Source organism: Nycticebus coucang, chromosome 3 (assembly GCF_027406575.1).
Source record: "Nycticebus coucang isolate mNycCou1 chromosome 3, mNycCou1.pri, whole genome shotgun sequence".
NCBI classification, from domain to species: Eukaryota; Metazoa; Chordata; class Mammalia; order Primates; family Lorisidae; genus Nycticebus; species Nycticebus coucang.
The window spans coordinates 153,310,550-153,336,697 of NC_069782.1; the positions used below are offsets into that span (position 1 = coordinate 153,310,550).

Below are 26,148 nucleotides of genomic sequence, written 5' to 3' on the forward strand. Positions count from 1 at the left end.
ACCCCTCACTTCCAGGAAGGACCTGGTGCATGAACAGAGAACACAGGAGCACAGGAGCCTGCGGAAAACGATGAAAACAGACCTAAGAGGCCACTGCAACGGAGCTCCTGATCCCGCACACCTGTCCTGGCGTCACCCAATTCGGCAGTGCAAAGAACCCCTAGGTTCTCTTCAGGATCCTCCTGGAGGATTTCCCGGCAGGGGCCAGAGGGTGGGTGGCTCCCAAGGCCACGGCTTACTCCTCTCCAGGGTCTTTGGGAAATCAATAGGTTCTACCTCAAAGGAGAAACAGGAGCAAGGAAGGGGATGAGGGCTTTGGTTTTGGACGGTCTTAGATCTTTCAAAGGGCTCCGGGGATGGCACCCGAGGTGAAGGCCAGGGGAACACCCCGGATATTCTCCGGGAAACAGGAGAGGAGGTCTCAGACTACCACCTGCCCCCTGCCCCGGGACCCTTCTCTCCCCAGGCCAGTGCTAGGCTCAGCCCAGTGGCCACAGGAGGGGAGAGGAGGGAAGGCGCAACTTCACATGGAGTAGAGACAACAGGGCACAAGGGGGACATGACAAAAATGGCCAGCACAGTGAGAACCAGGGCCCAGCAGAGGACCCCCCTGCTGAGAAAGGCTGCACAAACAGGGTCTCGGGGACCACCCTGAGCTCCTGGGACTCTAAAGTCTGGTAGTTCACAGCAATCCGCTGGTGACAGAGGTCTGCCTGTGAAAAGCATGCCATGGGACAGTGGAGAGGAGACAGGAGTTGCTGGGGGACCACAAGTCCTTTTGGAGCCACCACCCTTCCCCAGAGGCCTACCAAGAGTGTCTGTCCTCACTGTGAGAGCCAGATAAAGCATCAATACCATGGCCCCAGGATCCCCCAGCTGCTGGTACCGGTGTCCTTGTATAACCCGCACTTCTAACAAGCAGAATAGGGTTACCACTTCCAAGACGGTTTCCATCACGGGCACGCGCTCTCACTCGCTGACAACGCCAGGTGCCACACTGTAAGCTGCCCTGAGAAAAAAGCCCTTGGAGCATGGAGCTGAGGCTGCCAGCAGACAGCCAGAGGGAAACTGAGGCCAATAAGGACTTGAATCCTCCCCCAGTCCGGCCTTCAGATAAGCCTACAAGCTGACATCCTGCCAGTAATACAGTCAGGAGCGCTAACCAGAGGCACCCATCTAAGCCCTGCAGATTCCTGACCCACAGGAACTGTAAGATTTAAAGTTTTGTTATCTTAAGCCTCTAGGTTTTGAGGTAATCTGTCACACAGCAATAGATAGGTTACATAACCTATCAAATTTACTAGTCACTGATACAGTACAGTTCAACAGAAAAGATAAAAACACTAATACATTTGTAATGCATGGCACCAAGTTTGTATTACCTGCAGGACAGAGAACGCTAACAAAACCCCACCAGCATGCTATAAATCCTAGGCTGCCCACACTGACACGAGGTCTGTGATGTATCCACTTCTGTAAACTCTTGGGGTAAATGCTGTTCTCCTCTCATTGGCCATACCCCGGGCCCAAAGGATGGAAAGTCTGCCGTATTTTCACTTACCCCAGATGCATAAAAGATTCCAGGGCTACACTCAACATGCACAGTTAACAAAGGCACCCTGGGGTCTTCACTCGGATTCACACATACATCCATAAATCTGGGGACCATTAAAAAGATCTGTCAGAGACCCAGCCCCACATTAAGCATGCAGCCTTCCAGGCCCCCCTCTGAATGGTAATTCACCGGGTCAACAGCTTCTCCTGCTTTCTTATTCTTAGAGGTGGCTCTTAAACTGCTGCTTCTAGTAAGTCTGAGCCCCCTGAATCTGGGAAAAAGAGGATGCAGTTAAATATTAAAGGGCATCTACAGACACTTTCAGAGAACAAACATGACCATTCCCAAGATGGGAACCATGTGGCTATGAGGCCAGCAGGCCATGGGGCAGAGCCAGGGGCCTGTACGCAGACATACACCAACGCGTGCGTGACACTGCAGCGTGTCGAAATGCTTGGGCAGCCTCTCATGCTTTCCTAGAACCATGGATTTTGGGAGCCTTCTGAGATTCCAGAAGTCACCAAATCCAAGCTTTAGCAACACCGAACCTGAGACTCGACACAGCCAATTTCACTCCTACCCCTATGTCCCCATAGGAATCCCCACTCCACCAAAACAGTTGGATGGCGCCATCTTGCTTAGCCACAGCCTGCATTCCGCCAGCTACACTCCAGGCGGAGTCTCCAGATCAGAGACATCACCTGCATGCAAAAAGAAAGGCCACCAATATAGAAAACTGAGTTGTGAAGTCATTAAAGAGAAATTCAATTGTGCAGGTAGACACATCCCATCCATTAGCAGAGGGTTCCTTTGAGGAGTGGGACTGTGACAAGAGGATGCCCCAAAGAGCTGGGGTGTTTCTGGCCTGTATTCAGTAGGTTAAGAGCAGCAGGCACAGACCGCTGGAGCTGAGAACTACCCTCAGGGTGTCTGAGTGTTGACAACCCAACCCACACATGGGCAGCCTGCAGACACACGCGGCTGGGCTGACCCAGCAGAGCAGGCAGGTGTACAAACCTCGGGGCCCCGCACAGACACCCATCTCAGCTATCACGCCAACTCTAGATGGGACTTCGGTTGAGTCCCCAAATCTCAGGTGCTGGCAGGAGAGGTCCACCCCATTCTCTGCCCCAGACACTTTTAGGAGAGTGTATGGAAGACTTAGACCCTGTCAGATAACATTATATCCCAGTGGCCCAAGAAGTTAGGGATGAAGGCTCCACACTCATTCCCTCCAGCAGTCCACTAGTTTATAAGTATTCTTTGTGTATTGGCTTCATGGGTAAGTTAAAATGGGAGCTTACTCTCTCTGCCTCTAGACTGTGGGAGAGTGTGGTCAGACAGTCTGCCCTCGTGGACTGGGGGTGGAGGGGCATGTGTTTGCTGCAGAAATTCCCATGAGCATAGGCCCACCCACTCAATCACTCCCAGTCCCTTCACAGGAACTATCTTCCTAGGTCACAGAGGTGCCAGAAGGCACACTACTGGGGCCCACCTCCCATCCGTATCCAGCCCAAGTATCTGGTAAGTCGTATTGGGCCCTTCACTGTGTCTCTGTTTCTGCGTCTCCATCGCACCTCTGTGGGACTGACCCTCTGTGCACAGAACTCAGAGTAGCTACCAGCTGTGGCCTGGCTTTGGCCCTGTGCAACCTGGGTCAGGCTCCAACTCCCCAAGCCAAGTTCAGGGGCAGCAGCGAGATGGGCAACCCAGAGGCAGAGCATCTCATTCTGAGAGAGGCATTCGGGAAGAGCTAGCTGAATTTTTAGAAGCAAAACTTATGAAAATGGCTTCAACACAATTTGATGAGGTCAGCGAGCAGAGAGGCCTAATGACACTTGTAAGAAAAAACATCTGTCGGTGTCAAAAGGTCGGCAGGAAGTGAGTGGGATTTACGGGGCTCTGATTGGCCAGACCAACACTCCTCGAAAGAGAGACACATGGCTTAACTTAGCCCTAGAGGAACAACAAAACCCCCCTTTCAATTGTCCTTGGACAGCCCCTGCCCTCCCTCTAGACAAGAGGCCAAACTCTGAGCTAGGAAATCTGTCTGGGCCCCTGACTGGCAATTAGCTCTTTGTTCATTCACCAACTGGCCACCGAGGCGGGCGGACGCTTCCCCCGCATGAGCAGTCCTCGGGGAATGGTGTTTTTAACCCCTTCTCTGGGCCACAGAATCTTGAGCTTTACTTTTTCCTTGGAACACGACTTGGGTCACTTGGACAGCAAATGTTTCAATAAATCTATCCCCACAAAAACCAAAACAAGAGGTTTCTTTGGAAAAACAGGAAGTCCTGGTACATAACGTGGCTTAAAATAGGGCCTGTTTTGTTTGTTGACAAAACTCCAGCAGCCTCCAAAGTCTCTTTGGCGTTCTTGTCTGAGGTCCAACTTACCTTTTATGGCTCCTTCAGTAAACCACCTAGCTGCCTTGGGCGACAGACTGGCCTGGTCTTTGTTACGCTGTGACGTAGGACTCAGGTCACAGGTCTGGTCCTGACAACCCACTTCCTGTCCACAGGCCCTGAGGAGGGTCTCTCCAGAAGCCAGGCTCGGGGTGGCTGAAGGAGTCGGGCCTGGAGCTTTCTTTCCAAAAAAGGGGAGGGGACCATTTCCACCTTCTCATCTGAATCAAGTAAAACTGTGAGGACTCAATGGACCGTTACAGAGTTTTACAGATGTCCTTGACTGGGCAACTTGTGGGCTGTTACCTGAACTTAGTTTTGTGCGGGAAGCTGGGAATATCCAGTTCCACTCTTTTCACAGGCACCTACTTTTAAGGCTAAAAATCTGTCAGGTGCAAGAATCTGACGTTCTCCAGCAGGCAGAGTTGCACCTCCTCCCGTGCGCCCTCCGGTGCACCGCCCCTTGTGCTGGCTCCTGCCGCCCCTGCCTACCTGTACTCTGCTCCCACTACCTTCATCTTTTTCTCGCTACCCACTAAGCATCCAGACGCTGCCAGTGTTAACACAGCTGGAATGTGGGGCCACACAGTGCACAGGAGATGAGAGGATCGAGTCCATCTAATCTTTAACACAGAGACTGCCAGCGCTCCTAAGGTCTGGCAGCCTGGCATGACCGTCCCCCCAAAGGAGGAGGGGCTAGAAAAGAAAGCACCAATGAGGACAGTTGTTTCAGGGTTCTGGTGGGTTTTACTGGTACACAAAGGGAAAAGGTCAGCTGTGTGAAGGCAGATGAAGGTAAGATAGACTCACTTTGATTGAAGAAATATGAATCCAAAATCCACTTTCAGGAACATAGACAAGTGTGCTGAGAAACGGCATGGGGCTGCGGGACCGCAGGATACTCCACACAGCTGCCAGAAGTAAAGTGATTTAGATGAAATTCAGCTGGGACCCAAGACGTGCCACCAGCTGTGCATCGCAAGCCTCAGTATCACGGCCACACAGTTTAGCCGACCGTCCATGCCAAGAGTTTTTATGTCATTCTCCAGGCACCACTAGCACGTGGCCCTCCTACCTCATTTCCTGTCTACCAGTTTGGAAGAAGCTCCCAGGAGCCAGAAGTAGTTGCCCGTCTTTGTCTGGGCTGACTGGGAGCCAGCAAGGAGCATATTTGGAAGCTCTCGTTGGGTCTGGCTTTGCGGAACTTTTGGGCAAAGATGCTGAGGAGCAAAGGGGTTCAGGACAGAACAGACACAGCCCGAGTCTGACACGGCCCTGGGCCCTGCTGCCCCATCTCCAGACTCGTCCTTACGGGTGTCAAAGGCTCTTCCACGTATCTGATGTTATGAAGTGGCAGGTGGATTCGAACCAGTTATCCAAGTTATTCTTTTGAAGAGTGAATGATGTGGAGAATCTGAACATATGTGACCACACAGCTGATCCGCACAAGCATTCCCCACAGCCATTTATTTTAAGGCGTCATTGCTATTTTTATATCGACAGAAATTCTGCCAAGGGAATCCACAGAGGAAAACAAAGGAGCTGGAGCCGCTTGGGCTACTTTGGCTTCACACTTTCATGGAACAAATGATGGCAGCTCACTGTTTGCTACCTTGTCTCAGAGACAAGCGCCGTAATACAAGTCACTTGACATTATTGGAGTTCAAGTACTTTGTTCCGTAAATGCCCTAAATGGTTACTAAACAGAAATGCAATGTTTCTTAATGATTAGGAGCTGTGATATCATACCCCCACCCGGCCTTTGTTAAGCTTGTGTGTCACAGCCAACCTGTAACACTGGTTCTGAGCAAGTGAAATTCCATCGTGGAAAACAGTAGTGGTCCCGAGGCCCCAGCAGGGAAAGTGCTGGAGCTTTGCTCTCTGACCACAATTATGTGCAGGGTAGTCATGCGGAAGAGGCACTGAGTGTATTCTGCGTGGGCAGAACCATGACCAAGAGGGGAGAAGCAGCCAAGGGGAGAGATTTCAGAGGGATAAGTAAGTTTCTCATGGTCAAGGGAAGACTGACCCCGGGTGAGAACCCAGCCAGCACGACTCCCTGAGATGCCCACGTCCTGACACAGCGGACAGGAAGTCTCCCCCAGGACTGTGGCCCGTGGTCAGGGACCCCCTTTTGACCTACGAAGTGCTAAGGGGAGGAAAGAGCAACATGCAGTGTGACACCTGGAAAGGTTGTCTCTGTTCTAGAATCTTCTGGCCAGTGACAGGGGTGCCCTGAAAGGCAGCCTGCAGCCAGCCCTGTGAGATCCTGGCTCACAGGGGGCCTGTCATGCTGAAGGCTCGCAGGCCTCCCACAGAGGCAAACAGCCCCGGTAGGTGCCATACTGTTTTCACCCCAAACATCCTTCTTGGGACCATCCCAACAGGCTGAGCAGACGACTTTTAACTAAGGCCTTGGCATTGTCTAGGAACTGTTTTCTGGGCTGAGCAAATTGGTAAAGCAAACATCTTATTTTTGTCTGCTAGGACAGCCAAGCGCTGTAAAAATACTTCCTGAAAGGACTTCCAGTGGAACTGCCCCCTCTGGTGGAGCCGTTGGCACCAGACACTCTTATTCTGGGCACCAGAGTGTGTGGTGCCCACACGTTCCTGGAGGGTGGTTCCCCTAGCAGCTACCCTGCCCCCGCCCTGCAGACTCCAGAGAAGCCCAGGGCAGGCCCAGGGGCTCCCAGACCCCTCCACTTCCCAGTTAGAAGGCATAGACACAATCTGAAAGAGACCAAATCCCACACCCCAGTCCCAGGGCTGGCCTAGAATTCAGCCACCACATGACCCAGATGCAGGAAAAGACACTGGGGTCTACAGAAGCAAAGCAGCCCGACACCCACCCCGGGCCAGCCTGCACACCCAGACCCCAAACACAGCATGGGGAGGTGCCACCTCCTCCCAGTTGTCACAGCTCCCGGGCCCTTACTGCGAGTGGCAGCCATAGCTCAAGAACATTCTGGAGGTTGCTGAGCTCTTAGTGCCCAGACACCATCTCAGCATCTTGTACCGAATGCTCCCTCTTAGAAAGTAAGTATGTTATTATCCACATCTAGAATGACAAAGCTGAGGCCCAGAGTAGAAAACAATCTGCTCCAAGAGACCCTGCCATGGGACCCATGGCTAGGCTGCCCAGCCATGATCCACACCCAGGGGCCTGTTTATACCCCTAAAATAGAAAGACTCCTTTATCTAAACATAAAGCCACAATCACACCTAAAAGAAAATCTAACCAGAAGTTTCCCCATGGGCACAGCTGTGAGGCCTTTGCCTTTCCACCCCCACTAAGCAAAATGCATTTGAGCTAAGAGTGCACGTGGGGTAGGGTCAGCCATCAGTTCAGTGTCCAGGCTGGCTGATGGAGACATCTGCTGTAGTTTTTCTTTATTTCTTTCTGGTTTTTTTTTTTAAAGCTTCACATCTGTAACATGGGGATATTGCCATTGCTCTCTGATGGGGTTGGGAGATGTGGGCGCAGACACCAACTCTTGCACACAGGGAAGCATGGGGTACATGGCTGGTGCTCGTGTGGTTGTCAGTAATAAAGAATATTGTGCACCCAATCTTTTTCTGGTAGCCCCAGGGGAAGCTGGCTGAACGGTGTGTTGAGATGATCTTTCTGGGCCCCTAGAAAACAGGCCAGGCCTCTGTGGGAAGGGCGTTCAGGCCGACAGAAGGACAACTCCACCAGCAACACCGAGCCTGGGGCAGAGGCCGAGGGAGCAGCCCCCTCCGGACCTCAGCCACCACCCCGGCACTGTGCTGAGCAGCCATCCCGGGCAGACCCAAGACAGAACAATGGGCAAATTATCACATCATCCTCTGGAAAGCTAATTATGTGTTCTTCTGAGCACATCTTTATTTTTGATGTGGAACCAGCAGAAGTGAATTGCTCTACTGGATAAAAACATCATACTTAAGAAATATGAGTAATTTATTTTATCCACAAGCCACGCATGTTTTACACACGCATCACAAGGCCCATCACACCTGAGGTGCGGGGGAGGGATGAACAATTTGCTCACTATTTGGGCTCCGGCCATGTGAGAAACCAACAAAGCATGGTAACAACTGAACGTCAATTTGCTCGACAGGCCTTAAATGCAAGTCTTTCTTGCTGCGGCAAAACTGTTAAATTCCTCTCAACATATACAAAACCCAAGTAAAATTCTTGTTCTGTGGCTCCCCTCCAGTAGTAAAAATTAATTGCCACATAAAATTGCTGATTCCTACCAAATGAAGCTATACGATTTATCAACTCAGGGATGGTGCAAACTCAATAGTGGTTTAACTACATCACCTGAGTTATTGCTGTGTTTTCTATCGGTGACAGCTTTACAGGGAATGTAAGTTTTGTGAATTCATTCATGTAGTACAAACTTCCAAAGTAAACAAAGGCATTAAGCAGACATACCTCCCCCATGGCTGTCAAAGCAACAAAGCCAGACGCGTCTGGTCTTTTCTGACAAAGTTCCTCTGGGGCAGGGCCACACCACTCAGAGGTGCTGCCCTCCAATGTCATGAGGCCTCAGCACCCTAACTTTGAGACCATGATGATTTAACTACATAACTACACCTCCATGTACAGGAATCCAGTTATCTAAAATGCGCTTAAAAAAAAACTGCCAATAGCTTTTGTATTTTCTGTCAGGGCAATGCATTTATAAATAGCTCATATGGTGCAGTGGACAATTAGAGAATAACTCAGAAAGTCACATGATGAGGACACCTCTGTTTTAGTTGAATTTGTTTCCCCAGGAGCCTGGACATCCCTAACATTTTATGGGCTTTTTTTTTTTTTTTGGTGAGTCTTCACACGCCTGTTGGACAACAATGGATTGGTCTTTTTCTAATCTGAATTAGACAGCAAGTAACAGGTAAATCACCTTCTAGTTTCTACTATCACTGGAACAGGCAAGCACTTCTTCCAAACTCAACCAAACCCAGGCCTTTGGAGAGACACAGTATTTATAAAGCAGGCAGGGGGCATGGTGCCTGTGGCTCAAAGGAGTAGGGCGTTGGCCCCATATGCTGGAGGTGGTGGGTTCAAACCCAGCCCCGGCCAAAAACTGCAAAAAAAAAAAAAAAAAAGGCAGGCAGGGGCCAGGGTGAGGGGGCCATGTCCCAAGGAGAGCAATCTCAGCAAGGAAGATGGAAGGGTCACCTCCCCACCTTTAAAGGATGACAGCTCTAATTTTCAAGAGAGAAAGTGCCCTAACTTTGAGAATTTCAGGTGCATAAAAAACTCAGCCACAATCCACAGCCTGAAGCTCTGAATCTGTTTTAGAATCACGTTCCTAAGGGGAACTTGAAACAGAAATCAGAGATAGTTAAGAGTCACAGAAGTCAGCAATGTTGTTATGCCGCATGTTGGTGTTTCCCCCTCTCGTCACCTCCAGTTTGTGCCTTATCAGCCTCAACCCTCCCAAGGATGCAGGGGTGCAGGCCCAGGTTTGTGGGTGAAGTCACAGGAAGAAAGACGAAGAATGAAACCTTTCTGGTTTTGTTACTTAGCTCAAAGCTGCTTTTGTTCGTTTCTTCTTTCTTAGCCAAGTTTTGCATAGTTAGGATTTTAGTTTCACAAATTTCTCTACCTCAATGGTTTTATTACTTCATGAGCAGAGAATATTCTCTAATGATTATCTGAAACACACCCACAGTAACCATAGGTGTTTCTCATGGAACATGAAATGCCTGGGACAGTAACTCTCTGATGGTGATGAAATATTCGCCACTGGAAAACACATCGCACTATACAGTCCCCAGGCCTCCTACACTGCCCTGTCCAAAATCTGTGGGTCCTGTGGTGTCAGAGAATGCCGACCCCTTCCAGGGAGGCACTGCCATCACGAGAACCCCCTGCCCCCAAACAAGGGCCTGCTCATTCTGTGATGGTTCACTGTACTGTACGTCCTTTTTGGGATGTGCGATACTCTCTTTAAAGGGCTGACAACAATGTAAGACGAGTCAGTATTTTAATTCAGCTAACACTTGACTGTTGTGCCGCTGGCTCTGTGGCCAGCCTCAGTGGAAACAAAGCCCACCAAGGCAGGAGACTCAAATTAATACCCGTCCCTCCTCCATGTGAAGAGCAGAGGTTTATTTTCCTCTGCTAAGTATTTGACCAAGGTTGGTTTTCTAGCCTGTCAAGAAAATCTTCTTTGAATGGCCAGGCTGACATCCTGGTGGACCACAGGCTCTCAGGATGTTAACAACCACCAGCCCTACTGCAGGCTCTGTTAACATGGCAACGGCTGGGCATGATGGCCACCCTTCAACCAAGCCACTTCTCAGAGGCTAGGCTAAAATCCTGACTTTGGGAGAGTGAGAAACTCAATGCTGTGTCATGCAGAGTATTATCCACACTAGGCTCAGCAGAGCAATCAGCAAAACCTCAGCCAGAATGTTCTCTGCTTTCTCAATTGTCAGGTGCACGCACAGGCAAGGAGGACGCACGTGGGAGCAAACTGGACAGTGCTGCGACGCTGCTATGGATAGGGGGGCGCGGGGAGCAGCTCAGAGCCAGCGAAGGCTGGCCAGGGAGTGTGGGCAGCCTCTGGGCAGCCTCTCTTCTGTCCCCGTGACTCAAAGCCTTAATGGCATGGGGGGGACACCTATACAAAAGACAGGAAAGAGACAGCACCAGATGTCAAGCTTAAGTTCCAGCTCTGCCACTGACCAGCCAGGTTCACATCCCTGGGCTCGTTACCTGAGCCCTTCATAACTTGCAGGCCCTTATCCATGGAAGGACTCCAAATATAACAAGACTAGCATGTGGTGTCCCTCAGTAAACGCCTAAGGTTGAACAGAGAGGAGAATCCTGAAGTTTGCAGACCAGACCGGCGTGTGTGACTTGCCCCTCTATACCTCCCTGGACAATCTTTCCAATTCTGTGGTCTGCTGAATGCAGCCCAGGCTGCTGTGGAATTTCTTAACGTCCTCAGGCTGACCAAGGGCGGAAGTGAGAGGGGGGACCACTCATCAATAATAAAATACCCCCACGTACACCCACGACACAAGGCAAGTCATTATTGGCTGGCAAGAGTTCAGGATTTATCCTTTCAAGAATTTATCTAAAACGATGTCTTCTGCAACCCAGTGTAATCATTGCCAGACACCCCGCAATAGAGGGGCAATCCACAATGTACTCAAAACTGTCAAGGTCATCAGAAATATGGAAAGTCTGAGTAAACTGTGAAAGCCAACAGGGGCCGAAGGAGACAGGAAAACCAAATCTAACACAGGATTGTGGACAGGACCTTGGGACAGAAAACGGACATGAGGAATCTGAACACACACGGGCTTCAGTGAACAATGCATTGATGGTGACACAGTAATTGTATCAAACGCGCCACACTACTGTAAAATGCTATTCAGGGAGACGGAGGGGGGGGACGCGGAAACTCTCCACACCATCCTCTGAACTTCCGTAGATGGCTCTAAAGTTACTCTAAAAAATACCTATTTGAAAGGGGATAAATTGCTTTTATATTTAGGTATTTGCTTTTTAATCCAACTTCTTACCATCTCATAACTGAGCCAAAGGATGTAATAAAAATAAAAAGGAAAGCATTAATTTTCAATATAACCCTCGTCCCCTTGCTCTTGAAATAGTAACAGGAAGCGTTAGCTTCAAAGTATGTGCGTGTGCCTTTTAGGTCAAGGAAGGCCTGACCTGTCCCACCACCAAGCCAAACATGAAGTTTCTTTGAGGAGCACTCAGCCTGCCGTCCCTGAACTGGGTCACCCAAGCCTCTACTCTGAAGCAGCCAGGAGCAGTGTCATCACCAAGGAGCCACCAAGTCATAGGCCCACTGAGGGTCCACAAAAAGGGTCCTGGGAAGTGCCCCCAAACTCTGCATCTCCTCGGAGGGCCTCTTGCTGAACTACTTTCCTCAGGGTGGACCATTTGAGCAATGTACACTTTGGTGGCAAGCAACATGGGTGGGCACTCGGACGGCCCTCACCTCAGCTGGCAGACCCAGCAAGAAGCCAGAGGCCAGTCTGAGCTGGAGACTGAGCTGGTGACTCCGGGGATTCAGGGAAGCCTACGGTTCTGCCCTGATGACTCTCCTGCTCTGACCACAGACATTCACTGGGCACCTTCTACAGAACAAGTGCCACAAAGTGACCATCCCACAATTCAGGAGTCTGGAATTTCATTTCCATTTAAGAACCCAAACTGTGGACAGAGGGAGTACAATAAACAAAAAGAAAAAGTTAATTTGCACCAATGACCCTAGCCTTTTTCTCTCAAAATAGTAAGTCACAAAAATCTAGAAAGCAAAGAGCATTTCATTCCCATTTTCCCATCCCAAACCCTGATCTCAGGTTTAAAACAGGCTGTGGGTCTCCACAGCACGGGAAGCTGAGGAAGCAGCCCTCCTCCTGGGGGGGGTCACAGATTCATCTGTGGACCACAAAGAACACACACAGCGTCCTGGACATGGTGGCCAGGGTGCAAGAGGCCCAGTGCCTCGGACAAGACAACTACTGGGGCTCTTGGTTTGGTCATGTGGGGGAAGGAGGCTGTGCTGAATTATCACGAGCCCCCGCCCAGAGGGCCCTGGAATGTGGACATCTGGACCAGCAGCTGCGGGAGGTGTGTACTGCAACACTGATTCCCTTGCAGCACGGAGGCCAGGCTCACCTCACCCTGCGGGGGATGAGGACCTATGCTTTTCCCTGGCGTCTCTGTGGCCCATCCTTCCTGCTTAGCAAAATGGAGTCGTGGGTACTCTGGATTCTAACACTTGACCTCTGATCTCCAGCCCTTAGCCCTTAGTCCAGGACAGGGTGGTGAGCTTCAAGAGTGGAACTGAACAACAGCGCGAAGGGCTTGGGGCAGAGCAGCTGCCTCCCATCCAACAAAACCGTTTCCTCCAGACCAGGAACTCCAGCCTGCTCCGCCTGTGACATAGTCCCTGCCTGCCTTGTGCTAGCCACCACCTCCCCCATCCACCACTGGGCAGCCCCTAAGAGCCAGCGCTTCTGCCAACCATACAAATAAACTGCATCACAATCTTACAAGTCTGCAAATTCCAAAATTAGAATCAGGATGAGTTTAATCCCTAAGATGTGGCACTTCTGCTGCCCCCCTTTCAGGGGACGTCCTCACGGGAGATATTCTGTGGTTTCACAGATCTATACCACCATCAAAAACCCTTAAGGAACTGAATAGTACAGAAGATAAAAAGAGTTACCTCTCCCAGTAAACTAGGGACTTAATAATGTGTCAACACGGGTCAGCAGTTGTAACAAAGTTATCATAACAGTGTAATACGTTGTAACAGAGAGGAAACAGGGTATAGGGAATCTGTATTATTTTCCCGATTTTTCTGTAGATCTAAAGTTGTTCTAAAACCAAGATAAGAATTTGTATTTATTTATTGATTGATTGATTGTTTTGGAGACACAGTCTCATTTTGTTGCTCTTGATAGAGTGCTATGGCGTCACAGCTCACAGCAACCTCAAACTCTTGGGCTCAAGAGATTCTCTTGCCTCAGCCTCCTGAGTAGGTGGGACTACAGGTACCCGCCACAACGCCTGGCTATTTTTAGAGACAAGGTCTCACTCTGGCTCAGGCTGATCTCAAACTGTGAGCTCAGGCAATCCATCCACCTTGGCCTCCCACAGTGCTACAATTACAGGCATGAGCCACTGTGCCACTGTGCCCTGTCCCCAAGATAAGAATTTTTAAAATCAGGGCAGTGCCTATGGCTCAAGGAGTAGGGTGCCAGCCCCATATACCAGAGGTGGCAAGTTCAAGACTGGCCCTGGACCAAAAAAAGAAAAAAAGAATTTTTAAAATCAAAGAACAAAAGATACCCACACGCCTTCATCCTGCAAAGACCAAACCCCTGTTTGCAGTGATTGCTTCAAGCCCCCACCCTGAGCAGACTGCTGTCAGAACACTATTCCAGCCACGTCCAGATGCTTCGGTGTCCCGTGACGGGCCTGCAATGGTCTTGCAATCTGCCCCTCACTCATCCCATCAGTGACCATCTGCTGTGGAGGGACACAGAGGCCCCAAAAGGGCCTCGCTGGGGGTGGTAGGGGTGCTGTCAGGGATCCAGGGGCGTGATGGACAACCCAGGAGCCAGAACGCAGAACTCCTGGTGTGTGCCGCTGCCTGAGGAAGTGGCAGGGCTGGAGAACAAGTCGGTCATTTGTGTAGTTAGCTTGAGCCCAAGTGGAACAGGAAATTAATCCAGCATGCCGAGGACACACATTCCAACTGCTGGAACACAGCGAGGGGAACCCACCCCAAAAGTGAAGTAAGACCAGAAAGATGGCAGTAAAAACTTACAAGACTCAAAACAAGGCTAATGGCGATGACAGCCAGCCAAGGAGTTGGAGGACGGACCAGCCTGCCAGGTTTTAAAGAGCAAGGCTGACTAGAGCCAGAGAGAAAACGATGGTAAGACAGAATCCTTAACAGAGACGACAAATCTCCAAAACCACAGTTAACAATCCAGCAGTTCTTCCTCCAACATCAAAATGATCAGCAGAATCAACTTCTCAGACATCCAGAAATACACACGGCCTCCTCCAAACACTCCCCAGACAGACACACCTGTGCAGAGACATCTACCAAATGCTGCAAGTCCAGAAACAGAAAGAAAGCAAGAAATGGAATCTTTCCCAATGAGGAGGATGGGCCAAAGCAAAGCTGCCCACAGATGCAGCAGAAAGGGTACTTGGTGGAAGACTAAACGCCAGGGAAGGCCCCATGCTGTGACCGTGGCCAGCCAGGGACCCTGGGCACCAGCCTGCCTTCAGGCCTTGGCATGACTTCTTCTGGCCAGAACAGAATCCACGCCCAGCCCCTCTCTTCATCCTGCAAGAAAAAAGGCAACTAGGAAGAAGGAGAAAAACAAAGTAGATGCCAACCAACTCCTGGGTCCCCCACCATCCACCACGGGCTGCCAACCAGGTCCCTGAAGGGACTCAGGGAAGAGACACAGGGCCTTCCAGGCCTTGCAGGCCCAAAAGCTCCAACGTGGAGGAGGTCGTCGCTCTCAGAGACCTGGTGTATTCCCCTCGATATGCACTTCAGGACTAATTATTTTACAAGGCCCCAAATCATTAACAAAACCGTTGATTACAATCTTGGCAATCATTATTTAAGTCATTACTAACGGTTGGATGCAATAAATAGAGCGAGGACAGAATGGCAAACAGCTGAGATTCCACCTCCAGAGCCCAAGAACATAGTGTCAGGGAAGATAACAGCCGCGGCATTTCCAACGGGCTGGCCCAAGTCCTCAGATGCCAGCCCTGCCTGGTGAATCACTGCAACTCTCTCCTGGTTTTGCCGCAGCAGGGACCACCGTGTTACTTTTTCCATAGCTCTTCTTAATCTCTATGCTGGCGATGTCTACTTGGAAGCTTAAAACACCTGAATGTTCCAGTGGTTTCCACACATCTTTCAAATGGTCTTTTTACATAAAATGAACGTATTATTAGAAATGGAAACCAAATTGAATGTGGCAGAGTATTTTTATGTGGCAATTCAACTGCCTTGATTCATACTGGGATTTACACATGTTGTGTTACGGTTACATTTCATCAAAGATAAAATTAAATCTCTCTTGGAATAGAGGTTCATTAGGATTGGGAATAGACAAACTAGGCGGGCCAGCTCTCAGGGCATGGCGGCGGTGTGAGGCCCACATGGCAACAGATGAGCCCCTGTGACATCATCTTACTCAGGAGAGTCCGTCCACAGATGCAATCCCGGGGCCCTCAACCTTCTTTGTCCAGCGGGGCAGGGTGTTGGGGTGCTCTCACCAGCACACTCAGCTGCACGTCCCCTTGTCACTGCTGATGTTTTGGGCCGGAGGATTCTTTGCGGTTGGGGCTGCCCGCTGTACTGTGGTACGTTTCCAAGCCTGAGCTCTACCCTCTAGGTGCCAGCAGCACCTCTCAGTGAATACAGTGACAGTCCCGTGGGGCAAAGTCCCAGGGAAGCGCCAGCACCACAATGGACATGCTGAGAATACAGTGAACATAATCAAAGAATATAACATCCCTTGCCAACAATTAGCTGTAGGGATCGCAGAAGATCGCAGAAGACGGCGCTCTGCAATTTACATTGGCCCTTCCCATGTTGCGACAAGTGTGATCCATGTGCATGCTTCAGAACGCACAACACGGATATCCACTCTCGTTCTCCAGCCAACTTCCTGAAGCGGTCTGTGTAGTCTACCTTGGCCCTGGCCTCTCAACCAGCTCACACCCACATCACAGGGGCTGCTCCTCCCAATCACCCACAGGGTCAACATGGCGGAAGTCCAACCAGATGAGCTGTCACAGCCTCACAGGTGGTATGGCCCAATTAGAACAGCCTCTCGCTCAGGGAATGGCCCACGCTTCTTGAGAGACCATGGGTCACCTTCTCCTATTGCATGTAGCCATTCTTCCCAAGACTTCAAGCCAGCCCCATCACTCACAGCCTCCAGGGCTAGATTTTGCTCAAGGTTTTGACCTTGTTGCAACTCTAAAATAAAGGTCGCTTCCTAGGGACAGGATCCTAACCACGACAGCTGGGTGCCTCACTCCCAAAAATGAACTGTTCACAGAGATCCTGGGAAGGACATCAGGGGTCTGCCCCAACCTGTACTTTTGTGGACTCCAATGGCAGCAGCTACCTAGAGCCATCTGCAGAGTCAGGAGGCCCACCTGCCTTGCTGTATTGCCCCCAGAAGTCTGGCACAGGCAGCAGCTAGGGTTCCAGCAAAGCCACTCTCCCCCAGTCTGCTGGGGCACCCACCCACCCACCATGGCAGGCTAGGCTTGCAGGATGGTTGACACCTCTTGTGGGTCTAAAGACTCGGTCCCGCTAAGTTTAACATCACCACTCAGCTCCCTTCTAGGGAGTTCCGCAGCGCTGTCCTTCTTTCTCCCTCACCCTCCACACAAAGGTACACCTAAGGCAGAGCAGCAGAGCCTCCCACACAGCACAAGCTCACTTAGGGGTCCTCCCTGAGCCCTCCCCTCAGTGACCTGACACTGAAGACATCTGTCGCAAAAAGACCTCCCAAAGCCAGTCAGGTCCGCATCGCTTTGAGAAGGCAAGGAGACAGACAGAAATTGGGTTGTAGCAGGGGTTAAGAATTTTATGTCCATGCTGGCAAGAGGCAGTTCAGTTCTCAGGAACTGTCCACGGACCTCCAGGTTTCTTCCCCAGAGAGTGTGATATCCAGAAAGGTTTCTTCCTTCCCAGACCCTCTTTCCATCCTCCCCCCTTTTAAATTGTCATTTCTGCCAAGAATCATCTGTCCCGCTACTTCCTGCTGGCCTATTAATTACAATAACAAGAAATAACCCCGCAGTGATGTCATCCAAACTTTTCCTTCCTGTAGAGAAGGAATAGGTCAGGCCAACCACTGTGCGCGTCCAGTCACGCCTCCATTTTGGAAAGAAAAAAAAAATCGTGGCTCTTACACTCTATGAAAGCTTTTATGTTTACAGGAGCACTCACCCCAAAGATTTTATAAGTTAAATAAAAATAAAGTGTGTGTCAGGCACGGCCGCCACCAAAATGTAGCTATTGTAAGAGGAAAACAAGCCAGCGATTGTGTAAAGCTGTGAATGTAAGTTTAGACACATAAAGAAAAGCCACATTTTCGAGACACATGTAATGAGATGCAGGGTACAAAACACACCCAGTGTTTCCAGCATGTGTGAGCTGAGGAGAGTTACGAGTTTCTAACTTTCTGCCACTAGTGGGGTGGGGAGGGGAGGCACCTGCAGGACTGGAGATGGGCTGGGGAGCTCCAAGCTCCCCTGGGCTCCGGGGAACAGCCTCACTCACCAGGCAGGCTGGCTGCTCACCCCTATTGGTGTGGTTAGTTTTTGGAAAGGACCAAAAGGTAAAGCTGTGTGCCATATCACATTCTGTGCTTGGGATTTCCAACAAAAAGGGCTCTCTGAGACAAGACAAAGAACTGGGAGCCTTTCCCAGTAGAAGGAAAACCCAGGTCTGCTGAAGAAATCGCCGTGAGAAAGGTACAGGGGTGGCTGGGTGAGGCCTGGCCCAACCCAGCACGTGCCCCCTACACTGGTACTCAGTCTGCCTCTGTGCCCCTCAGTGGCAAAGGGGCTTACCACCTGGAGTCTGTGCTCAGATTTCAGCACTTGGTATCAAAGTTATCCTGGGATAGGGCTCCAGCAGCCAAATCCCACTTCAGATCCATCCCCAGATGGTGCTGACCAGAAAGGGGGTGAGGGGGGGGGGGCGCAGCATCCATTCCCCAGCCCCCTTGAGGACACCCACTCAGACCCCATCAAGATTCCAGCAAGAACCCAAAAAGGGGCGGCCCTAGGATCAGGTGTCACGATCAACAATAGAGAGCACTTCTGCGACTAATTTCCTACATGAGGACAGGCCCCAAATATTGCAGGAGAAGATGATTTTTGTCTAATTTTCTGCAACTACACCCAACCTAGTAAGCTCACAAGGCCACCCCAAAGCAAAATGGCCATTCTCCAGCAAGTTCTAACAGGGTTGGCTTCAAAGCAGCAGGGGAAAGTGCTGCTCTGAGTGGTCACTGGTGAGCCAAGCTGTATGGATAGGTGGGGGGACACCTCTACCCTAAGGACCTCATCTGACCCTTACTAACGATGACACTATTTCCTTCTTCAACTGTGTTTTCCTACCACATAATGACCTGAATATTCCTTCTAGAATAATAACAAAATTTAAGGAAAACGAGCCTAAGCTCTGGCCCTAGGTGGAGAGTCTACTCGACCCTCCACACGTGGCTTTCGGAGCAGCTCTGGGCCACTCAGTGCCGTGGGTGGTATCCTGTGCTTCAAGTGCTGTGCAGGAAACTCAGGGCCCAGGAAGCAGCATCTTCCTCGGCTGCTGCTGCAGGTGCCAGCCTGCAATTGCCACCAGCACCGGCCCTGCTCTCCAGGGAGGAATTCTATAAAACGGTTTGTCCACCCGGATGGACCTCCTTCCAAACCTAAAATCCCGCCACCCTGTCCTATGTGGCCCACACCTGCAGGTTCTCGCCACACAGACTGAGATAAACAGAGGTTTGGTTTCAATAAGATAGGAAGAAACAATGAAGAAGGACCATTTTGAAGCAGCTCATTATATAGAGAAAATTAAATCGGGCCTTGGCTACAAACCGGGTAGATCACATACCAGCATGCCCTTAATCATTAATGTTCCTGTCATGTCCCAGTAAGGACCAAATGCCCTATACCCAGAGGAAAATATATTCTCATTGACAAAGGATGACCAAAATATCCACAACGGTGGCTAATTTGTAGAGAATCAGCTCCAAAATTAGATAAGTGACTATGTCACTGGTGACTTTATTTACAAGCCGCTTTCTCACATCAAACAGGGAGACTGATTTAGAAAACCACAAGCCCTTCTGGTGTGATGAAAACCACTTCCACTATTAAGCACTCCACGGAGAAGTACTGACATTCTTTCCTTGTGATTCTGAATGTTTTACGCAGAATTCAAAAACGAAGCTGGTGCTCCTTCCATTACTGGGAATCATGCTAAATGGTTCCAGGGCTGTACCTGGGCATTTACAGTGATCTTGTCAAATAAAATGTTCCTCCAAGTTAACCCTGCTGTATATTTATGCACTTAATATCACAGCTTACTGCAAAGTGCACAAATCATTTTAACAGAGTGTAAATTTAACTACCATGAAGGCATTTTATACTCTGCTTAACTTCACTAAGGGGCCCATATTTTTTGGAGAAGATAAATCATCCTTCCATATAATTCTACTTAAGGGAGCAGCAATCAAAACTTCTGAAGAGAAATATACCCCCGTCTCCTTAGATTAGGGGGTAAACCAGCATGTCCACACCCTCAACCGAGAAGCCTGTCCCTTGTACCTCTTATCCAGCACCAGGCAGCCAGCCGCACACCTGGTGCGAGGCAGGTGGGTAAGTGAGGGGCTGGGTTTCAGAGCGCACCCTCCTCCCTGCTGCTGCCATTCTGGAATGATGGGGCTTGATGATCACTGTTGACTTTGAGAATACCCCTAACGTTGCAAAGGGCTGACATCTGCACCACCTTGATTGTCATCATTAGAAACACAATATCCCATGGATCTTTTTTCTGAAATGAACTTCACGCCCTCCTGCCAAAGGTCCCCACATGCACGTAAGAAATTTAAAAGAGGGGGAAAATGGTACAAGAAATCCATGCCTACAGCAGCTGAAGTCATAAATTATGTACCAAATAAGGGAACCTTAGCCACGGCCCATCTGGAAAGGCCAGACTTAGGTCTCAAGCTGTGCCCCAAAGGTCAACACCAGAAGCAACTGAGGCCGGAGAAGCCTGCAGCCACAGCCTCTGTTTGAAGGGCACAGGAGCACGCTCTCCATGCTCGGAGCACTCGGTAACATATGCCAACTCCACAAAGCAGGGATGCTCACCATGCTAGCCCCCCATTAACCATTCCCAGACACAGTATATAAGATGTTCAATATCATGGCCAGGGGAAAAAAACGGAGAGTCAATCTCCTGACTCACAGGAAACATGGAGATGTGGAAAAGATGCATGGTAGAGTCACCAGCTTAAAGTGGCACCAGCTGGCCAAACCTCAAACAATCTGAGCATCGAAACAAATCACGACGGTAAGCAGGAAAAAACCCACTGAAAGAATGAAGAACCAACGAGCCCTTCTAGATAAAATTACAAGTAAAAAAAAATAGATAAAAATGAGAAGAAAAAAAAAGGAGGAAAGCCAACTAATAAAAGCAGAAGGATGGAATCAGAAAAGCACCATTTAGCAACCATCATAAAGACTGATCCAAGGGCGACGCCTGTGGCTCAGTGAGTAAGGCGCCAGCACCATATGCCGAGGGTGGCGGGTTCAAACCCAGCCCCGGACAAACTGCAACAAAAAAATAGCCGGGTGTTGTGGCGGGCGCCTGTAGTCCCAGCTGCTGGGGAGGCTGAGGCAAGAGAATCGCGTAAGCCCAGGAGTTGGAGGTTGCTGTGAGCTGTGTGACGCCACGGCACTCTACCGAGGGCAGTAAAGTGAGACTCTGTCTCTACCAAAAAAAAAAAATGATCCAAGAGAATTATCAAGAGATGCTGAGATCAGTGGGTGAAAAGTATTTATAGTCTCAAAGTACCTCCCCACGGCATACACAGACCAGAGCTTCACTGTGAACCATCCCCACCATGTGGTCCAAGACAACCGCACACCACACACCTCCAGATACCCTGCGGGAAACAACACACCATCAGCCCCCAACTAGTCCCACTGATAGTGCATAACTTAACTCTAATCGGAGAGCCCTCAGACAGGCCAAATCGAGGGCTGTTCTGTGAAGTGAGTCATCTACTGTCCTCAAGACCACGGAGAAGTTCCAAAGAAAGATGACTCAAGACAGAAGCCCAAAGTTTGTTTTGCTATAAAGAATGGAAGAGGGACAACTGGTAAAAATGGACAGGTGATCTAAAGATTAGATATGTTAATTTCCTGATTTTAATACTTACGTTGTATATAAAAGGTGCTCAGGAAAAATAAAGCGCCCCCCGCCCCCAGCACTGCACATCTGGGAACACTTCTCAGGGTGAGGGTGCGTCTCTGTGTCTGAGAAGAACAAGCAAGTGTGGGGAAGTATCATTTGCAGCATTTAGATGAGGAGTGCATTAGAAATCCTTTGTCCCATTCTTAACAACTATCCCGTAAGCCTGAAATTATGTCCAAATATAAAGTTTTAAAGTGAAAGAAGAAATGGACACAAATGGTCACAGTGCCCGTGTTCAAGTTTTAGAATCAGAGTTGACTGCTACTTCCCCCAGTACCCATATCATTGCAATGTGGTTTTATTGCTCTTAAAACGATCAAAAAGAGCCACAGCAGTCAGAGCTTTCACCGCAAAGACAGGGATGAGGCGAGGTGGTCATCAGGGAGGCAAGGGCACAAGGGTCATGTTCTCTGCCTCAGCCCCCACAGGCCCCAGTTTTGGAGTTGAGCTCAACAGAGGCAGGAGAGGGCCTGCCCTGGCCAGTGATGGGGACTCTGCCGTCCACAGTTTGGAAATCAATGGCCCAAATTAATTGTGATACTCTGAGACATGGTCAAGGAGACCAGCAGCAAGGGTTATCTCCTCACAGGCCTCCTTCTTTCTCCACTGCGGGGTGTCCCAGAGGAAACGCCCACGGAGTGCCTACCCTCTACTCAGACTCAGAAATACCCAACCCGAGTCCCCCAGAGGCAGTCTCTGTACCCACTGCTCTGTGCCAACTGATTCTGAACAGCTACAGTCAAGTCCAGAAACCAACCAGAACCAGCCTGAACTAGCCCGGTGGCAGCTCTGAGACCTAAAGCAGCAAACTGACCTGAAGGTCACTAAGCTTCAAAAGCTTTCCCTGGTGGGCCAAGGTCAGGGCTGGCCACCCGGGAGCTGGACAGCTCTCCTTAGCATGCTGGACCCCAACCAAACTGCCTTCTAACCTCCCCACACCCCCCACAGCAAGTGGACATTCTTGCTGTGGAGATGCAGCCCTTCTGGCCACTCTCTAAAGACAGAAAGCTGTCGGCATCCCCCCACCAAAGCTTCCGCTATAATTAACCTCTGCTTTCCATTAAAAACCAATCCTTATAAAAGTTTAATATCTCTCTTGCCTCAGGTAACATTTTCAGCTAATTCTGACTCTTGCCCTGGACCAGAGCATGGGGCCTGCACAAGTCACATCTGTGCACCCTGGACCCGTGACAACCCTTTTCCTGCCAGTTTTCAAAGGACACGTGCCCTGGAGGGCTTTGCCATCACCTTCTGCTCTAGGAATTTAGGCTCAGAGCTGCTGCTCCAGGACAATGTCCCTCTCTCCTGAGCCACATAAGGGCCACCTCCCTGCTGGTAGTCCCGCCAGGTGGAAGGAAGGCCTGGATGTCCACAGCTGCCCTGCAGTAGCCACTGCTGAACACCTGTTGGACTAGACAAAGCCAGACTAAGACTCTACCTTACAATTTCAAGTTTACATCTGAGGCCAAAACATAAGACTCCCAAGGCCAGCACACATTCTCCACATGGTTGCTAAGGCTGGGAGAGAGCATAGCCCCGTCACTCAGAAAAAGTCCCTTGATTTGACTTCTGGACAAAGAGCATCGCCCTGACGTGCTAGAGGGGACCTCAGAGGCCCATCCCATAGGCTCCACCAGCCTCTGAGTCTCTAGGAGGCAGACGGCGCTGGGCGTTCCGCGGTGGGCGGGGCAAAGAACACATCCCCGACCTGTGACTCATCCTTTGGTGAACTGTCCTGCTGTCAAGAGGAAAAGATACACATTATTGTGATTATCTGACCTACTGAAAATGCCTAGGATGATAGACGACCACAGTCTTGGGTCTGCTCATCTCCACGGAACGGGACCCACAGGAGCTTCCAGCGCACCTGTTCTCAGACGCCTATGAACACACCCGGTCCACAGCACTGAGGCCACCTCTGCAGGGCCCTGAGAGCAGCACAGGAAAGGCGCGGCAAGGGACACTGGCAGTTGTCCTTCTATTTTGGGCCTGCAGCAGCTTGGAAGGAAGGGTGACTAAAGGAGAAGGGATCTGGCTCAGAGGGAGGTGCCCTGGAGACCACCTAGGTGGGGTCCCTGCCGTCCAGGGCTTCCCGCCCACCCCGCCTCCTGAGCTCTCTGGGAAGTGGTACCCTGGCAGCCACCTCCCTGGACGGTGGCCCCACTGAAATCATGGATTTCCCAGGCCAGTGAAATACTCACAGGACCAATACCCGCCCTTGCCTTACCCGTGGTGGAGAGTGGGTCTGGTGTACACAGAGCAGGCCCGACCCCACCCAAGAAGCGACTAACTCACAATCCCTGCCAGTACCACCTCACTGCCTGGCCTTCCCTCTCACCACAGGGCCCGTGATCCCCAACATTATTTCCCTCAGCCTCCCCAGGTGCCAACACCACACCACCTGTTACTGCTGGTGCTTGACACACTGCCAAGAATTCTGTCTTCACCATGTCAGCAAACCTTTGCCAAAGCATACTTGTCCTTGACTGTTCCCCCTGGCCCTCGGCAAACAAAGCCCTTTGCTTAGCAACAGCTCACCAGGCAAGACCCAAAGACAGCCCACCCTGGAGAGGCTCCAGCAGCACGGGTCCCGGCTCACGGTCCTGGGACCAAAACGGCAATCACCTTCAACCCTTGCGTCACTAGCCACCTCCCCAACTGCAACACCAATACATCAGCAGGAAAAATGAGGTGGACTGCAAACAGCTGCTGAATTCCAAGATAGTTTTATTTTAGTGGCTAAGGGGAAAAAATGGAAAAAAGCCGCCAACATTTTTACTAACAGCATAATTCTATGATAAAAACTCCCTCCTCTAAGATTCCTACGCTGCCCTGACAGCAATTTAAGCAGCTGAGGAAAGATGGTGAAGACGAAGTCATTACAGCAGGATCCCGTCTCCTTTCCACGCGCACGTCAGACTCTTTAATGACAGTGACAGAAAGCTCCATGGACATATGGCCGGGAGAGCTACCCCACATGCGGCAGCAGTTACATAAAGTGTTTAGTGCAGGATTTAGCGGTTTTAAAGATCCTATTAACCAGAGACAATTTCCATCTCAGACTCATGGCAGAGCTAGTCGCTTTACTTTTAAAATTAGGGCAAAGAGCCTCCAACAGTAAGAGTCCCGTGAGCGCTGCAACCTCAGCCTGAAGGTTCTGCAAAGTCATTCTGTGGTGCGAGGCAGCCTTGTCAGCTTCAAACTGGCCACCAACATTGTGAGGAGTCTTAACATAGAGACCACCACCCAGATGAGCCCCCTGTTTGTACTCTTGTCCCTCTGCAAGCCACTTTTTAAAAAGACACCTAGGGTACCTTTTTTCAAAATTTAAATCTGGTCATATCACATTGTCCTTGAAACTTGTCCCAATACCCACCCCACTTTCTGCCAAGCTCCTGAGTGCGGGCCGTGGACGCCCTCCCAGGGCTATAGCCACAGTGGCTCCTGCCCTGGGGACTCAGCACCAGATTCTGGTGGCATCCTGACCTTGGACTTCCCAGCCTCTAGAACTGTGAGAAATAAATTTCTGATGTGTATAAATTTCTGTTAAGATATTCACAACGTGAAGTCTGAACAGGGGTGGGGCGGATGTGAGCTGTGCAGGCACACATGGCCAGGGAGCACACTCTGTGCACTAGCAGGACACATAAGCTCTGTGAATCTGGGCACCGCACCCGCCAGTTCTGAATGGACGGTTGAGTCTGTAGAGAGCAAGAGATGGCCAGGCCTGATTTTTCAGCCCCAACCTCAACCCTGAAAATGTGGGTGTGGGCAATTACTTACCAAGGAACAGTGATCCTGGGGCACTGGACCCATCCCACACTAGTTGTAAGAAACAACACACCCTTGGGGATGGGCATTCTGTTTTAGGAACAGAGTCTTTTGCTATCGTCATTGTGTCGCCTTCCATTCCCACGTCTATCTAGAAGGGGGCTGGACAACTCGGCCGTGTTTGCACACAAGCCATCTCCGGGATGTCTCAGTGCTGACACCTAAGGCCCATGGCCACCCCATATATAATTCGAGCAGTCTGTCCTGCAGTTCATCAGCACACGAATGGTCTGTCTCTCTGGTGGACAACCTGGGTGGCTGTACAAATTCTTAAGATTAAAAAACAAACAAACAAACCCTCTGCTCCCTTGTTTCTCAGCTCAGCTCTGCCCTCTGGACCATGGGGCCTCTCTGTTTCACAACCTGAAGGCTGAACCAGGATGGGGCGGATGTGACCTGTTCAGGTGCAGTGCAGATCATAAACCAGGACCCCAAACCAGTTGTAAACACACAAGTGATGTCTCTTTACCCCTCAAAGAATGACTGGAGGTATCAGTGCAGGCACTTCTAAAAACATCTGTGCGATTTCCGGTTCCCGCTTGACGCTGCAAGGGGTCACTCACTCATAGCCACACAGCCAGCACTGGACTGTGCCACTTGTCAATCATGAAATACAAGAGCTTAAACTGCCCCATAACCTCGGGATTTCTCTCTAATGACCCCTGTATGGAATGAGTCAGTATCACCCCAAAATATATGTCTTTTTCCTAGAAATGGCACAGGGTTCCAACTTCTATCAATTGATGGCCCTGCCCAGGCCACATACAAAAAGACGGGCCAGGTAACATTCCTTGTATTTCCTACTTCTCACCACAGTGTA

At 50.3% G+C, this 26,148-nt stretch overlaps 1 protein-coding gene across 10 annotated transcripts in view; it reads right to left on the reverse strand.

The window, feature by feature from the left end:
• The window catches only part of CTBP2 (C-terminal binding protein 2), a 158,695-nt gene that overhangs the window by 59,394 nt on the left and 73,153 nt on the right, over positions 1–26,148 (reverse strand). Inside the window, exon 4 of one of the 10 annotated variants that reach the window (XM_053584177.1) lies at positions 4,771–4,871. The exons of the other annotated variants lie outside the window; for them this stretch is intronic. The gene's annotated coding sequence lies outside the window, so the exon portion shown is untranslated. The remainder of the gene's footprint in view (positions 1–4,770; positions 4,872–26,148) is intronic. 10 annotated transcript variants of the gene reach the window in all.